This window comes from Hyperolius riggenbachi, chromosome 9, assembly GCF_040937935.1.
Source record: "Hyperolius riggenbachi isolate aHypRig1 chromosome 9, aHypRig1.pri, whole genome shotgun sequence".
Lineage (NCBI taxonomy): Eukaryota > Metazoa > Chordata > Amphibia > Anura > Hyperoliidae > Hyperolius > Hyperolius riggenbachi.
In genome coordinates, this window is record NC_090654.1 from 24,924,002 (window position 1) to 24,942,471 (window position 18,470).

At 41.6% G+C, this 18,470-nt stretch overlaps 1 protein-coding gene across 4 annotated transcripts in view; it reads left to right on the plus strand.

Annotated features, from left to right (window-relative positions):
* The window catches only part of LOC137532046 (Fc receptor-like protein 5), a 238,957-nt gene that overhangs the window by 96,610 nt on the left and 123,877 nt on the right, over window positions 1–18,470 (plus strand). The gene's annotated exons all lie outside the window — the stretch shown is intronic.

Sequence of the window (18,470 nt, forward strand, 5' to 3'; positions counted from 1 at the left end):
GGGTACTGCTCATCCGTCCTCCGTAAAGTGGTAAAGTGGTAGCCCCCTCATTCCCCACTTTATAGTTGTACGAATGCACAGACCTGATGAGCAGCGAAGAGGACCGTATGACCACCTAAGACTATGCGACAAGGACAACCTAAAACTCTGTAAGTGCCCTAGGGGCCCCTGGAGTTCAGCGGCAGTCTAGCTCATGTAAATCCTCAGTGTAAGTTGAGGAAGAATAGACTACTCACACTAACAACAACAACAACTTCCACACAAGTTGTTTATAGCAGAAATATATAAACAAAAGGAGTGGTCATAAATTACTTTGGTTTCCTCCTGCTCCCTGGGTGTCCACACAGAGAAGAACAAGCTAGTCTTGACTCCCCTTGCTTTCACTCAGTTTGACCGGGGTACTGCTCATCTGTCCTCCGTAAAGCAGTATCCCCCTCATTCCCCACTTTACAGTTGTACGAATGCACAGACGGGACAAGCAGCGAAGAGGACCACATGACCACCTAAGAGTGGAAGACAAAGACAACATGAACTCTTCTACTTGCCTTAGAGGCCCCAGAGTTCAGCAACAGGTTTTCTTTGCTCATTCTCTCTAACAGGCTGGTTCATTTTAATGATCCCCATTGTAAGATGAGAAAGAATGGAATGCCTACACTAAGCAAATAATAGTAGTTCCAGCCAAACAAATAAACTGTATCAGAAATGCGTTAATAGAAGGAGAGATGGAGCATAAATGTCAGTCGGAAGCTAGCTATAATTTTTTATCCAACCAACAAAAAACAATCTACTACAATTACCTAACCATGCAACCAACAAATATAACCTATTATATTAAGCTAAGGTAGCCATCCAAAGAAAAAAAAATACCATAATTAACTAACTGCACTTTTTGTTACCATAGCCGCCTTGCAAGACACCTTGCACACCTAACACAGTCCAGGAGCCCCCAGAGGTCTAACATCATCTGCTTTAAGAGACTCCAGAGCATCCTATTTATGCTTTTCTGACTATTGTGATGTCATCAGGGCCCATTTTGATGTCATCAGGGTCACAACCAATCATCTTGCCACACTGGCTACTGTGACACTCTGGCATGTGGCTGATGCATGGCTGTACATTAGATGAGAAAGGCATGGTAAATAAACAACAGGGTGTAATGGGGAGACGTAACAGAAATTAAAACATGACAGAAGCATAATTAGGCAATTAGAATGATGATGTGGCAATATTTTAGTGGCCATTTTTTGGGGTTTCTCCATATTCAGCACATCTTCACAGATGATACTAGGGGGTGGAGCAATATGCTGAATGTAATGTAGGAAATGTGTTGGAAGGAATGGATCAGCAAACAGACAGGCAAGGTGCACTGTTTAAAAGGAATTGTATGAGCCAATCAATTTCTAATTCCAAACAGGTGTGAGTTTCTAAGCAGTTTGTACTCAGAAGAGTATTGTCGCCATGGCTGCAAAGAAGTGCAAAATGAGTTCCGGATCACTTTAACCACTCTGCGACCGCCTAACGCAGGATTGCAAGTGGCAGAGTGGCTTACTCGTTCTTTGCTCACACAAGGTGGCATGATCTCCCCAGGAACGAGATTTGCAGGGAATGAGCGCTCGCTCGAGCACCCGTTCCCTGCTGTAAACAAAGCGGAGCTTCGTCATCAGCCTGCCAGTCCCAATCGGAGCTGATAAGCTGACTTAAAGACATAAACAGCTAATAAATATGTGTACAGTGCTGCAATCTAGCGCATCGCTGCACAGAGGACAGCCCTGTCACTTAACTGTCCCTCCTAATGGCTGTAAAGATCGCAGCAGCAATCAGAGACCACCCAAAGAAAGCTCCATTAGTGGGAAGAAAAGGAGGTAAAATTCATTTGGGTGCTAAGTTGTATGACTGAGCAATAAACCATTAAAGTTGTAAAGTGTGGAAATGTAAACAATGGCCTGGTCACTGGGGGGGGGGGGGGGGGGGGGTATAAACATGTGTTCCTCAGGTGCTTAAAGGACCATTATCGTGAACATTGTAAAATGTAAAATACGTGTAAACACATACAAATAAGAAGTACATTTCTTCCAGAGTAAAATGAGCCCTTAATTACATTTCTCCTATGCTGCTGTCACTTACAGTGGGTAGGAGAAATCTGGCAGAACCAACAGGTTTTGGACTAGCCCATCTCCTAGTGGGGGGTTCTTAGGGTTTTCTTTATTTTTAAAAGCACTTAGTGAATGGCAGTTGCTCCGTCTAACTGCTAAAAAAGTGTGCAGCGAGCAGGGAGGCTGGCCAACATCTTTATATAAATTATTTTTAAGGAGCCTCTTTGAAAGTTATAAAGGCCATGCCGAGAATACCCCATGAAGAGATGGACTAGACCAAAACCTGTTGGTTCCGTCAGATTGTTACTACCTACTGTAAGTGACACCAAGATGGGAGAAAAGTAATTTAGGGCTCATTTTAATCGGGGTGAAACACTGCTTATTTGTATGTGTTTACATGTATTTTACATTTTTAAATTTTTCCGCGATAGTGGTTCTTTAAGAACCATTAAGAAATCATTTTTAAAATCCTTAAGTGAAAGTAAAAACTGCTTCCTGGGGTCTTCTATAGTTTTGTGGACTGAGTGATGTACCTCGGGACAGGAAGAAATAAAAAAAACACATTAAAATTGATGACTTGGGCCACAGAACTGATCACGCATTTTTTTTTTAACCAGCTCAGCCTTCAGTCGTTTTCACTTTATGCATCCGAGCAATGTTCACCTCCCATTAATTAGCCTATAACTTTATCACTACTTATCACAATGAATTGATCTATAGCTTGTTTATTCCGGCATTAATTAGGCTTTCTTTGGGTGGTACATTTTGCTAAGAGCCCCTTTACTGTAAATGCATTTTAACAGGAAGAATAAGAAAAAAATGGAAAAAATCATTATTTTTTCAGTTTTCAGCCATTATAGTTTTAAAATAATACATGCTTTCATAATTAAAACTCACGTATTGTATTTGCCCATCTGTCCCGCTTATTACACCATTTAAATTATTTTCCTATCACTATGAATGGCGACAATATTTTATTTGGAAATAAAGGTGCATTTTTTCCGTTTTGCATCCATCACTATTTACAAGTTTAAAAGTAAAAAAAAAAATAGAACTATTTCATCTTTACATTGATATTTAAAAAGTTTAGACCCTTAGGTAAATATTTACATGTTTGTTTGTTTTTTAATTGTAATGTTTTTTTTTATATATTAAACATTTTATTTGGGTATTTTTAGGAGGGTGGGATGTAAATAGTATTTGTTTGGGGTAAATATATGTGCATTTATATTTTTTTTTACATTTAGTTGTAGTTTTACTTTTTGGCCACAAGATGGCAGCCACGAGTTTGTTTACATGACGTCACTTTAAGCGCAACATACGCTTAGAGGGACGCATGAAGCCAGAAAAAGCGAAGCTTCCGAGAGAAGCTGTCGCTTTTTCTGCGGGGGAGAGGAATCAGTGCTCGGGCACCATAGCCCGATTCACTGATTGCATGGCTAACGAACCGCGGGACGGTCGCGTGCGTCCAAGCGCACGATCGGCCGTGGGAGCCCACAGACGCGCACGTGGCCTCCTGGACGTAGGTACTACGTCCTGGAGGCATAAATGGTTAAGTAAGAGTCTTTTGGTTAATCCAGTTGGCAAAAATGAAACATTTCGCAAACAGGATTGTAAGCCCGCCCACCAGCGACAAGGTAGACTCTCTTCGGGCGGGGCCTACACTACACTATGCTGGCCTACTCTAATTGGCGCTAGTCACCCTGAAAGCTATTCTAGTGTTGGGGTGCATGTGTGATATGTAACACCTAATCTAATCCTACATCTCCTTCTCCTAAGTGGTGCAACTCACCAATATGCCCTGTTCAAGTGTTTGGTGTGTGTGTGTGTGTGTGTGTGTGTGGATAGGTCTAATCTTATCCTAATCTCATCTCTAAGGTTAGCACTATGCTACAGTCCATGGGATGAGGTGTTGGTCTGGGTATGTCATTCTAAAGTGAGTGTGTGTCTGTCACAGTGTGTATATCTGGGACTGGGTATCAGTCAGTATGAGTCAGTTAAGGTAAGTTAGTCTGGGGTAAAAGCTGTCAGTGTGTGTCAGTCAGTGTATGTGTGTTTTAAAGGGTGGTCATATATTACTTTGGTTTCCTCTTGTTTGTTGGGGTACTGCTCATCCGTCCTCCGTAAAGCGGTAGCCCCCTCATTCCCCACTTTACAGTTGTACGAATGCACAGACCTGATGAGCAGCGAAGAGGACCGTATGACCACCTAAGACTATGCGACAAGGACAACCTAAAACTCTGTAAGTGCCCTAGGGGCCCCTGGAGTTCAGCAGCAGTCTAGCTCATGTAAATCCTCAGTGTAAGTTGAGGAAGAATAGACTACTCACACTAACAACAACAACAACTTCCACACAAGTTGTTTATATCAGAAATATATAAACAAAAGGAGTGGTCATAAATTACTTTGGTTTCCTCCTGCTCCCTGGGTGTCCACACAGAGAAGAACAAGCTAGTCTTGACTCCCCTTGCTTTCACTCAGTTTGACCGGGGTACTGCTCATCTGTCCTCCGTAAAGCAGTATCCCCCTCATTCCCCACTTTACAGTTGTACGAATGCACAGACGGGACAAGCAGCGAAGAGGACCACATGACCACCTAAGAGTGGAAGACAAAGACAACATGAACTCTTCTACTTGCCTTAGAGGCCCCAGAGTTCAGCAACAGGTTTTCTTTGCTCATTCTCTCTAACAGGCTGGTTCATTTTAATGATCCCCATTGTAAGATGAGGAAGAATGGGCTGCCTACACTAAGCAAATAATAGTAGTTCCAGCCAAACAAATAAACTGTATCAGAAATGCGTTAATAGAAGGAGAGATGGAGCATAAATGTCAGTCGGAAGCTAGCTATAATTTTTTATCCAACCAACAAAAAACAATCTACTACAATTAACTAACCTAACCATGCAACCAACAAATATAACCTATTATATTAAGCTAAGGTAGCCATCCAAAGAAAAAAAATATACCATAATTAACTAACTGCACTTTTTGTTACCATAGCCGCCTTGCAAGACACCTTGCACACCTAACACAGTCCAGGAGCCCCCAGAGGTCTAACATCATCTGCTTCAAGAGACTCCAGAGCATCCTATTTATGCTTTTCTGACTATTGTGATGTCATCAGGGCCCATTTTGATGTCATCAGGGACACAACCAATCATCTTGCCACACTGGCTACTGTGACACTCTGGCATGTGGCTGATGCATGGCTGTACATTTGATGAGAAAGGCATGGTAAATAAACAACGGGGTGTAATAGGGAGACGTAACAGAAATTAAAACATGACAGAAGCATAATTAGGCAATTAGAATTATGATGTGGCAATATTTTAGTGGCCATTTTTTGGGGTTTCTCCATATTCAGCACATCTTCACAGATGATACTAGGGGGTGGAGCAATATGCTGAATGTAATGTAGGAAATGTGTTGGAAGGAATGGATCAGCAAACAGACAGGCAAGGTGCACTGTTTAAAAGGAATTGTATGAGCCAATCAATTTCTAATTCCAAACAGGTGTGAGTTTCTAAGCAGTTTGTACTCAGAAGAGTATTGTCGCCATGGCTGCAAAGAAGTGCAAATTGAGTTCCGGATCACTTTAACCACTCTGCGACCGCCTAACGCAGGATTGCAAGTGGCAGAGTGGCTTACTCGTTCTTTGCTCACACCAGGTGGCATGATCTCCCCAGGAATGAGATTTGCAGGGAATGAGCGCTCGCTCGAGCACCCGTTCCCTGCTCTAAACAAAGCGGAGCTTCGTCATCCACCTGCCAGTCACAATCGGAGCTGATAAGCTGACTTAAAGACATAAACAGCTAATAAATATGTGTTCAGTGCTGCAATCTAGCGCTTCGCTGCACAGAGGACAGCCCTGTCACTTAAATGTCCCTCCTAATGGCTGTAAAGATCTCAGAAGCAATCAGAGACCACCCAAAAAAGCTCTATTAGTGGGAAGAAAAGGAGGTAAAATTCATTTGGGTGCTAAGTTGTATGACTGAGCAATAAACCATTAAAGTTGTAAAGTGTGGAAATGTAAACAATGGCCTGGTCACTAGGGGGGGGGGGGGGTATAAACATGTGTTCCTCAGGTGCTTAAAGGACCATTATCGTGAACATTGTAAAATGTAAAATACGTGTAAACACATACAAATAAGAAGTACATTTCTTCCAGAGTAAAATGAGCCCTTAATTATATTTCTCCTATGCTGCTGTCACTTACAGTGGGTAGGAGAAATCTGGCAGAACCAACAGGTTTTGGACTAGCCCATCTCCTAGTGGGGGGTTCTTAGGGTTTTCTTTATTTTTAAAAGCACTTAGTGAATGGCAGTTGCTCCGTCTAACTGCTAAAAAAGTGTGCAGCGAGCAGGGAGGCTGGCCAACATCTTTATATAAATTATTTTTAAGGAGCGTCTTTGAAAGTTATAAAGGCCTTGCCGAGAATACCCCATGAAGAGATGGACTAGACTAAAACCTGTTGGTTCCGTCAGATTGTTACTACCTACTGTAAGTGACACCAAGATGGGAGAAAAGTAATTTAGGGCTCATTTTAATCGGGGTGAAACACTGCTTATTTGTATGTGTTTACATGTATTTTACATTTTTAAATTTTTCCGTGATAGTGGTTCTTTAAGAACCACAAAGAAATCATTTTTAAAATCCTTAAGTGAAAGTAAAAACTGCTTCCTGGGGTCTTCTTTACTTTTGTGGACTGAGTGATGTACCTCGGGACAGGAAGAAATAAAAAAACACATTAAAATTGATGACTTGGGCCACAGAACTGATCACGCATTTTTTTTTTTAACCAGTTCAGCCTTCAGTCGTTTTCACTTTATGCATCCGAGCAATGTTCACCTCCCATTCATTAGCCTATAACTTTATCACTACTTATCACAATGAATTGATCTATAGCTTGTTTATTCCGGCATTAATTGGGCTTTCTTTGGGTGGTACATTTTGCTAAGAGCCACTTTACTGTAAATGCATTTTAACAGGAAGAATAAGAAAAAAAAATGGAAAAAAATCATTATTTTTTCAGTTTTCAGCCATTATAGTTTTAAAATAATACATGCCTTCATAATTAAAACTCACGTATTGTATTTGCCCATCTGTCCCGCTTATTACACCATTTAAATTATTTTCCTATCACAATGAATGGCGACAATATTTTATTTGGAAATAAAGGTGCATTTTTTCCGTTTTGCATGCATCACTATTTACAAGTTTAAAAGTAAAAAAAAAAATAGAACTATTTCATCTTTACATTGATATTTAAAAAGTTTAGACCCTTAGGTAAATATTTACATGTTTTTTTTTTAATTGTAATTTTTTTTTTTATATATTAAACATTTTATTTGGGTATTTTTGGGAGGGTGGGATGTAAATAGTATTTGTTTGGGGTAAATATATGTGCATTTTTATTTTTTTTTACATTTAGTTGTAGTTTTACTTTTTGGCCACAAGATGGCAGCCATGAGTTTGTTTACATGACGTCACTCTAAGCGCAACATACGCTTAAAGGGACGCATGAAGCCAGAAAAAGCGAAGCTTCCGAGAGAAGCTGTCGCTTTTTCTGCGGGGGAGAGGAATCAGTGATCGGGCACCATAGCACGATTCACTGATTGCATGGCTAACGAACCGCGGGACGGTCGCGTGCGTCCACGCGCACGATCGGCCGTGGGAGCGCACAGACGCGCACGTGGCCTCCTGGACGTAGGTACTACGTCCTGGAGGCATAAATGGTTAAGTAAGAGTCTTTTGGTTAATCCAGTTGGCAAAAAGGAAACATTTCGCTAGCAGGATTGTAAGCCCGCCCACCAGCGACAAGGTAGACTCTCTTTGGGCGGGGCCTACACTACACTATGCTGGCCTACTCTAATTGGCGCTAGTCACCCTGAAAGCTATTCTAGTGTTGGGGTGCATGTGTGATACGTAACACCTAATCTAATTCTACATCTCCTGCTCCTAAGTGGTGCTGCTCACCAATATGCCCTGTTCAAGTGTTTGGTGTGTGTGTGTGTGTGGGTAGGTCTAATCTTATCCTAATCTCATCTCTAAGGTTAGCACTATGCTACAGTCCACGGGATGAGGTGTTGGTCTGGGTATGTCATTCTAAAGTGAGTGTGTGTCTGTCACAGTGTGTATGTCTGGGACTGGGTATCAGTCAGTATGAGTCAGTTAAGGTAAGTTAGTCTGGGGTAAAAGCTGTCAGTGTGTGTGTGTCAGTCAGTGTATGTGTGTTTTAAAGGGTGGTCATATATTACTTTGGTTTCCTCTTGTTTGTTGGGGTACTGCTCATCCGTCCTCCGTAAAGCGGTAGCCCCCTCATTCCCAACTTTACAGTTGTACGAATGCACAGACCTGATGAGCAGCGAAGAGGACCGTATGACCACCTAAGACTATGTGACAAGGACAACCTAAAACTCTGTAAGTGCCCTAGGGGCCCCTGGAGTTCAGCGGCAGTCTAGCTCATGTAAATCCTCAGTGTAAGTTGAGGAAGAATAGACTACTCACACTAACAACAACAACAACTTCCACACAAGCTGTTTATATCAGAAATATATAAACAAAAGGAGTGGTCATAAATTACTTTGGTTTCCTCCTGCTCCCTGGGTGTCCACACAGAGAAGAACAAGCTAGTCTTGACTCCCCTTGCTTTCACTCAGTTTGACCGGGGTACTGCTCATCTGTCCTCCGTAAAGCGGTATCCCCCTCATTCCCCACTTTACAGTTGTACGAATGCACAGACGGGACAAGCAGCGAAGAGGACCACATGACCACCTAAGAGTGGAAGACAAAGACAACATGAACTCTTCTACTTGCCTTAGAGGCCCCAGAGTTCAGCAACAGGTTTTCTTTGCTCATTCTCTCTAACAGGCTGGTTCATTTTAATGATCCCCATTGTAAGATGAGGAAGAATGGGCTGCCTACACTAAGCAAATAATAGTAGTTCCAGCCAAACAAATAAACTGTATCAGAAATGCGTTAATAGAAGGAGAGATGGAGCATAAATGTCAGTCGGAAGCTAGCTATAATTTTTTATCCAAGCAACAAAAAACAATCTACTACAATTAACTAACCTAACCATGCAACCAACAAATATAACCTATTATATTAAGCTAAGGTAGCCATCCAAAGAAAAAAAATATACCATAATTAACTAACTGCACTTTTTGTTACCATAGCCGCCTTGCAAGACACCTTGCACACCTAACACAGTCCAGGAGCCCCCAGAGGTCTAACATCATCTGCTTCAAGAGACTCCAGAGCATCCTATTTATGCTTTTCTGACTATTGTGATGTCATCAGGGCCCATTTTGATGTCATCAGGGACACAACCAATCATCTTGCCACACTGGCTACTGTGACACTCTGGCATGTGGCTGATGCATGGCTGTACATTTGATGAGAAAGGCATGGTAAATAAACAATGGGGTGTAATGGGGAGACGTAACAGAAATTAAAACATGACAGAAGCATAATTAGGCAATTAGAATTATGATGTGGCAATATTTTAGTGGCCATTTTTTGGGGTTTCTCCATATTCAGCACATCTTCACAGATGATACTAGGGGGTGGAGCAATATGCTGAATGTAATGTAGGAAATGTGTTGGAAGGAATGGATCAGCAAACAGACAGGCAAGGTGCACTGTTTAAAAGGAATTGTATGAGCCAATCAATTTCTAATTCCAAACAGGTGTGAGTGTCTAAGCAGTTTGTACTCAGAAGAGTATTGTCGCCATGGCTGCAAAGAAGTGCAAATTGAGTTCCGGATCACTTTAACCACTCTGCGACCCCCTAACGCAGGATTGCAAGTGGCAGAGTGGCTTACTCGTTCTTTGCTCACACCAGGTGGCATGATCGCCCCAGGAATGAGATTTGCAGGGAATGAGCGCTCGCTCGAGCACCCGTTCCCTGCTCTAAACAAAGCGGAGCTTCGTCATCCACCTGCCAGTCACAATCGGAGCTGATAAGCTGACTTAAAGACATAAACAGCTAATAAATATGTGTTCAGTGCTGCAATCTAGCGCTTCGCTGCACAGAGGACAGCCCTGTCACTTAACTGTCCCTCCTAATGGCTGTAAAGATCGCAGAAGCAATCAGAGACCACCCAAAGAAAGCTCTATTAGTGGGAAGAAAAGGAGGTAAAATTCATTTGGGTGCTAAGTTGTATGACTGAGCAATAAACCATTAAAGTTGTAAAGTGTGGAAATGTAAACAATGGCCTGGTCACTAGGGGGGGGGGGGGGGGGGTATAAACATGTGTTCCTCAGGTGCTTAAAGGACCATTATCGTGAACATTGTAAAATGTAAAATACGTGTAAACACATACAAATAAGAAGTACATTTCTTCCAGAGTAAAATGAGCCCTTAATTACATTTCTCCTATGCTGCTGTCACTTACAGTGGGTAGGAGAAATCTGGCAGAACCAACAGGTTTTGGACTAGCCCATCTCCTAGTGGGGGGTTCTTAGGGTTTTCTTTATTTTTAAAAGCACTTAGTGAATGGCAGTTGCTCCGTCTAACTGCTAAAAAAGTGTGCAGCGAGCAGGGAGGCTGGCCAGCATCTTTATATAAATTATTTTTAAGGAGCGTCTTTGAAAGTTATAAAGGCCATGCCGAGAATACCCCATGAAGAGATGGACTAGACCAAAACCTGTTGGTTCCGTCAGATTGTTACTACCTACTGTAAGTGACACCAAGATGGGAGAAAAGTAATTTAGGGCTCATTTTAATCGGGGTGAAACACTGCTTATTTGTATGTGTTTACATGTATTTTACATGTTTACATTTTTCCGTGATAGTGGTTCTTTAAGAACCACAAAGAAATCATTTTTAAAATCCTTAAGTGAAAGTAAAAACTGCTTCCTGGGGTCTTCTTTAGTTTTGTGGACTGAGTGATGTACCTCGGGACAGGAAGAAATAAAAAAACACATTAAAATTGATGACTTGGGCCACAGAACTGATCACGCATTTTTTTTTTTTTAACCAGTTCAGCCTTCAGTCGTTTTCACTTTATGCATCCGAGCAATGTTCACCTCCCATTCATTAGCCTATAACTTTATCACTACTTATCACAATGAATTGATCTATAGCTTGTTTTTTCCGGCATTAATTAGGCTTTCTTTGGGTGGTACATTTTGCTAAGAGCCACTTTACTGTAAATGCATTTTAACAGGAAGAATAAGAAAAAAATGGAAAAAAATCATTATTTTTTCAGTTTTCAGCCATTATAGTTTTAAAATAATACATGCCTTCATAATTAAAACTCACGTATTGTAATTGCCCATCTGTCCCGCTTATTACACCATTTAAATTATGTCCCTATCACAATGAATGGCGACAATATTTTATTTGGAAATAAAGGTGCATTTTTTCCGTTTTGCATCCATCACTATTTACAAGTTTAAAAGTAAAAAAAAAATCGAACTATTTCATCTTTACATTGATATTTAAAAAGTTTAGACCCTTAGGTAAATATTTACATGTTTTTTTTTATTGTAATGGTTTTTTTTTATATATTAAACATTTTATTTGGGTATTTTTGGGAGGGTGGGATGTAAATAGTATTTGTTTGGGGTAAATATATGTGCATTTTTATTTTTTTTTACATTTAGTTGTAGTTTTACTTTTTGGCCACAAGATGGCAGCCATGAGTTTGTTTACATGACGTCACTCTAAGCGCAACATACGCTTAAAGGGACGCATGAAGCCAGAAAAAGCGAAGCTTCCGAGAGAAGCTGTCGCTTTTTCTGCGGGGGAGAGGAATCAGTGATCGGGCACCATAGCACGATTCACTGATTGCATGGCTAACGAACCGCGGGACGGTCGTGTGCGTCCACGCGCACGATCGGCCGTGGGAGCGCACAGACGCGCACGTGGCCTCCTGGACGTAGGTACTACGTCCTGGAGGCATAAATGGTTAAGTAAGAGTCTTTTGGTTAATCCAGTTGGCAAAAAGGAAACATTTCGCTAGCAGGATTGTAAGCCCGCCCACCAGCGACAAGGTAGACTCTCTTTGGGCGGGGCCTACACTACACTATGCTGGCCTACTCTAATTGGTGCTAGTCACCCTGAAAGCTATTCTAGTGTTGGGGTGCATGTGTGATACGTAACACCTAATCTAATCCTACATCTCCTGCTCCTAAGTGGTGCTGCTCACCAATATGCCCTGTTCAAGTGTTTGGTGTGTGTGTGTGTGTGGGTAGGTCTAATCTTATCCTAATCTCATCTCTAAGGTTAGCACTATGCTACAGTCCACGGGATGAGGTGTTGGTCTGGGTATGTCATTCTAAAGTGAGTGTGTGTCTGTCACAGTGTGTATGTCTGGGACTGGGTATCAGTCAGTATGAGTCAGTTAAGGTAAGTTAGTCTGGGGTGAAAGCTGTCAGTGTGTGTCAGTCAGTGTATGTGTGTTTTAAAGGGTGGTCATATATTACTTTGGTTTCCTCTTGTTTGTTGGGGTACTGCTCATCCGTCCTCCGTAAAGCGGTAGCCCCCTCATTCCCCACTTTACAGTTGTACGAATGCACAGACCTGATGAGCAGCGAAGAGGACCGTATGACCACCTAAGACTATGTGACAAGGACAACCTAAACTCTGTAAGTGCCCTAGGGGCCCCTGGAGTTCAGCGGCAGTCTAGCTCATGTAAATCCTCAGTGTAAGTTGAGGAAGAATAGACTACTCACACTAACAACAACAACAACTTCCACACAAGCTGTTTATATCAGAAATATATAAACAAAAGGAGTGGTCATAAATTACTTTGGTTTCCTCCTGCTCCCTGGGTGTCCACACAGAGAAGAACAAGCTAGTCTTGACTCCCCTTGCTTTCACTCAGTTTGACCGGGGTACTGCTCATCTGTCCTCCGTAAAGCGGTATCCTACTCATTCACCACTTTACAGTTGTACGAATGCACAGACGGGACAAGCAGCGAAGAGGACCACATGACCACCTAAGCGTGGAAGACAAAGACAACATGAACTCTTCTACTTGCCTTAGAGGCCCCAGAGTTCAGCAACAGGTTTTCTTTGCTCATTCTCTCTAACAGGCTGGTTCATTTTAATGATCCCCATTGTAAGATGAGGAAGAATGGGCTGCCTACACTAAGCAAATAATAGTAGTTCCAGCCAAACAAATAAACTGTATCAGAAATGCGTTAATAGAAGGAGAGATGGAGCATAAATGTCAGTCGGAAGCTAGCTATAATTTTTTATCCAACCAACAAAAAACAATCTACTACAATTAACTAACCTAACCATGCAACCAACAAATATAACCTATTATATTAAGCTAAGGTAGCCATCCAAAGAAAAAAAATATACCATAATTAACTAACTGCACTTTTTGTTACCATAGCCGCCTTGCAAGACACCTTGCACACCTAACACAGTCCAGGAGCCCCCAGAGGTCTAACATCATCTGCTTCAAGAGACTCCAGAGCATCCTATTTATGCTTTTCTGACTATTGTGATGTCATCAGGGCCCATTTTGATGTCATCAGGGACACAACCAATCATCTTGCCACACTGGCTACTGTGACACTCTGGCATGTGGCTGATGCATGGCTGTACATTTGATGAGAAAGGCATGGTAAATAAACAACGGGGTGTAATGGGGAGACGTAACAGAAATTAAAACATGACAGAAGCATAATTAGGCAATTAGAATTATGATGTGGCAATATTTTAGTGGCCATTTTTTGGGGTTTCTCCATATTCAGCACATCTTCACAGATGATACTAGGGGGTGGAGCAATATGCTGAATGTAATGTAGGAAATGTGTTGGAAGGAATGGATCAGCAAACAGACAGGCAAGGTGCACTGTTTAAAAGGAATTGTATGAGCCAATCAATTTCTAATTCCAAACAGGTGTGAGTTTCTAAGCAGTTTGTACTCAGAAGAGTATTGTCGCCATGGCTGCAAAGAAGTGCAAATTGAGTTCCGGATCACTTTAACCACTCTGCGACCGCCTAACGCAGGATTGCAAGTGGCAGAGTGGCTTACTCGTTCTTTGCTCACACCAGGTGGCATGATCTCCCCAGGAATGAGATTTGCAGGGAATGAGCGCTCGCTCGAGCACCCGTTCCCTGCTGTAAACAAAGCGGAGCTTCGTCATCCGCCTGCCAGTCACAATCGGAGCTGATAAGCTGACTTAAAGACATAAACAGCTAATAAATATGTGTTCAGTGCTGCAATCTAGCGCTTCGCTGCACAGAGGACAGCCCTGTCACTTAACTGTCCCTCCTAATGGCTGTAAAGATCTCAGAAGCAATCAGAGACCACCCAAAGAAAGCTCTATTAGTGGGAAGAAAAGGAGGTAAAATTCATTTGGGTGCTAAGTTGTATGACTGAGCAATAAACCATTAAAGTTGTAAAGTGTGGAAATGTAAACAATGGCCTGGTCACTAGGGGGGGGGGGGGGGGGTATAAACATGTGTTCCTCAGGTGCTTAAAGGACCATTATCGTGAACATTGTAAAATGTAAAATACGTGTAAACACATACAAATAAGAAGTACATTTCTTCCAGAGTAAAATGAGCCCTTAATTACATTTCTCCTATGCTGCTGTCACTTACAGTGGGTAGGAGAAATCTGGCAGAACCAACAGGTTTTGGACTAGCCCATCTCCTAGTGGGGGGTTCTTAGGGTTTTCTTTATTTTTAAAAGCACTTAGTGAATGGCAGTTGCTCCGTCTAACTGCTAAAAAAGTGTGCAGCGAGCAGGGAGGCTGGCCAGCATCTTTATATAAATTATTTTTAAGGAGCGTCTTTGAAAGTTATAAAGGCCATGCCGAGAATACCCCATGAAGAGATGGACTAGACCAAAACCTGTTGGTTCCGTCAGATTGTTACTACCTACTGTAAGTGACACCAAGATGGGAGAAAAGTAATTTAGGGCTCATTTTAATCGGGGTGAAACACTGCTTATTTGTATGTGTTTACATGTACTTTACATTTTTAAATTTTTCCGTGATAGTGGTTCTTTAAGAACCACAAAGAAATCATTTTTAAAATCCTTAAAGAGCAACTGTCAGGCTGCAGAAGCTAATTTAAACCTCTATTCTCCTGTGTTAAACAGTTTAGAAGGAAGCCAAAAAGGCATTAGTGAAGATAAAAATCTCTCTTACCTTTGATGTGTGCTTATCAGCAAAGCTGTTAGACCCAAGCAGGACGCAAGCCGCATACTATACTGCAAAGCATTCTGGGGCCCTCCCCTCGGCTGCTAATGAGACGTTACAGCAGCTTGTAATCAGTCCAGCGCGTAGCACTGATAAATCTCTGGGCAGAGTACACTGCAGGAGTCAGCTATTGTTCCTAGCCACATGGCTAATTAATATTCACTGCACACTGTGTTATTCAGTACGAGCTTTTCTGTGATCAGGAAGCAGGCAGGACATGACGACACAATTGGCTTCATAGAAGACAGAAAAACATGGAACCTGCCATGAGCTGTCAGGAGCATCAATCTCTGCATATACTATATAAAAATTCTGTGAAGTACAAACGTGGACAGTGAAATGCATGTGTAATGTAAGTACAGCCAATCTTTAGCTACTGATATATGTGTTTATTTTCTCTGAGACCTTATACCTAACAGCTCCTCTTTAAGTGAAAGTAAAAACTGCTTCCTGGGGTCTTCTTTAGTTTTGTGGACTGAGTGATGTACCTCGGGACAGGAAGAAATAAAAAAAACACATTAAAATTGATGACTTGGGCCACAGAACTGATCACACATTTTTTTTTTTTTTAACCAGTTCAGCCTTCAGTCGTTTTCACATTATGCATCCGTGCAATGTTCACCTCCCATTCATTAGCCTATAACTTTATCACTACTTATCACAATGAATTGATCTATAGCTTGTTTTTTTCCGGCATTAATTAGGCTTTCTTTGGGTGGTACATTTTGCTAAGAGCCACTTTACTGTAAATGCATTTTAACAGGAAGAATAAGAAAAAAATGGAAAAAAATCATTATTTTTTCAGTTTTCAGCCATTATAGTTTTAAAATAATACATGCCTTCATAATTAAAACTCACGTATTGTATTTGCCCATCTGTCCCGCTTATTACACCATTTAAATTATGTCCCTATCACAATGAATGGCGACAATATTTTATTTGGAAATAAAGGTGCATTTTTTCCGTTTTGCATCCATCACTATTTACAAGTTTAAAAGTAAAAAAAAAAAAATAGAACTATTTCATCTTTACATTGATATTTAAAAAGTTTAGACCCTTAGGTAAATATTTACATGTTTTTTTAATTGTAATGTTTTTTTTTATATATTAAACATTTTATTTGGGTATTTTTGGGAGGGTGGGATGTAAATAGTATTTGTTTTGGGTAAATATATGTGCATTTTTATTTTTTTTTACATTTAGTTGTAGTTTTACTTTTTGGCCACAAGATGGCAGCCATGAGTTTGTTTACATGACGTCACTCTAAGCGCAACATACGCTTAAAGGGACGCATGAAGCCAGAAAAAGCGAAGCTTCCGAGAGAAGCTGTCGCTTTTTCTGCGGGGGAGAGGAATCAGTGATCGGGCACCATCGCCCGATTCACTGATTGCATGGCTAATGAACCGCGAGACGGTTGCATGCGTCAACACGCACGATCGGCCGTGGGAGCGCACAGACGTAGGTACTACGTCCTGGAGGCATAAATGGTTAAGTAAGAGTCTTTTGGTTAATCCAGTTGGCAAAAAGGAAACATTTCGCCAGCAGGATTGTAAGCCCGCCCACCAGCGACAAGGTAGACTCTCTTCGGGCGGGGCCTACACTACACTATGCTGGCCTACTCTAATTGGCGCTAGTCACCCTGAAAGCTATTCTAGTGTTGGGGTGCATGTGTGATACGTAACACCTAATCTAATCCTACATCTCCTGCTCCTAAGTGGTGCTGCTCACCAATATGCCCTGTTCAAGTGTTTGGTGTGTGTGTGTGTGTGGGTAGGTCTAATCTTATCCTAATCTCATCTCTAAGGTTAGCACTATGCTACAGTCCACGGGATGAGGTGTTGGTCTGGGTATGTCATTCTAAAGTGAGTGTGTGTCTGTCACAGTGTGTATGTCTGGGACTGGGTATCAGTCAGTATGAGTCAGTTAAGGTAAGTTAGTCTGGGGTAAAAGCTGTCAGTGTGTGTCAGTCAGTGTATGTGTGTTTTAAAGGGTGGTCATATATTACTTTGGTTTCCTCTTGTTTGTTGGGGTACAGCTCATCCGTCCTCCGTAAAGTGGTAGCCCCCTCATTCCCCACTTTACAGTTGTACGAATGCACAGACCTGATGAGCAGCGAAGAGGACCGTATGACCACCTAAGACTATGCGACAAGGACAACCTAAAACTCTGTAAGTGCCCTAGGGGCCCCTGGAGTTCAGCGGCAGTCTAGCTCATGTAAATCCTCAGTGTAAGTTGAGGAAGAATAGACTACTCACACTAACAACAACAACAACTTCCACACAAGCTGTTTATATCACAAATATATAAACAAAAGGAGTGGTCATAAATTACTTTGGTTTCCTCCTACTCCCTGGGTGTCCACACAGAGAAGAACAAGCTAGTCTTGACTCCCCTTGCTTTCACTCAGTTTGACCGGGGTACTGCTCATCTGTCCTCCGTAAAGCGGTATCCCCCTCATTCCCCACTTTACAGTTGTACGAATGCACAGACGAGACAAGCAGCGAAGAGGACCACATGACCACCTAAGAGTGGAAGACAAAGACAACATGAACTCTTCTACTTGCCTTAGAGGCCCCAGAGTTCAGCAACAGGTTTTCTTTGCTCATTCTCTCTAACAGGCTGGTTCATTTTAATGATCCCCATTGTAAGATGAGGAAGAATGGGCTGCCTACACTAAGCAAATAATAGTAGTTCCAGCCAAACAAATAAACTGTATCAGAAATGCGTTAATAGAAGGAGAGATGGAGCATAAATGTCAGTCGGAAGCTAGCTATAATTTTTTATCCAACCAACAAAAAACAATCTACTACAATTAACTAACCTAACCATGCAACCAACAAATATAACCTATTATATTAAGCTAAGGTAGCCATCCAAAGAAAAAAAATATACCATAATTAACTAACTGCACTTTTTGTTACCATAGCCGCCTTGCAAGACACCTTGCACACCTAACACAGTCCAGGAGCCCCCAGAGGTCTAACATCATCTGCTTCAAGAGACTACAGAGCATACTATTTATGCTTTTCTGACTATTGTGATGTCATCAGGGCCCATTTTGATGTCGTCAGGGACACAACCAATCATCTTGCCACACTGGCTACTGTGACACTCTGGCATGTGGCTGATGCATGGCTGTACATTTGATGAGAAAGGCATGGTAAATAAACAACAGGGTGTAATGGGGAGAAGTAACAGAAA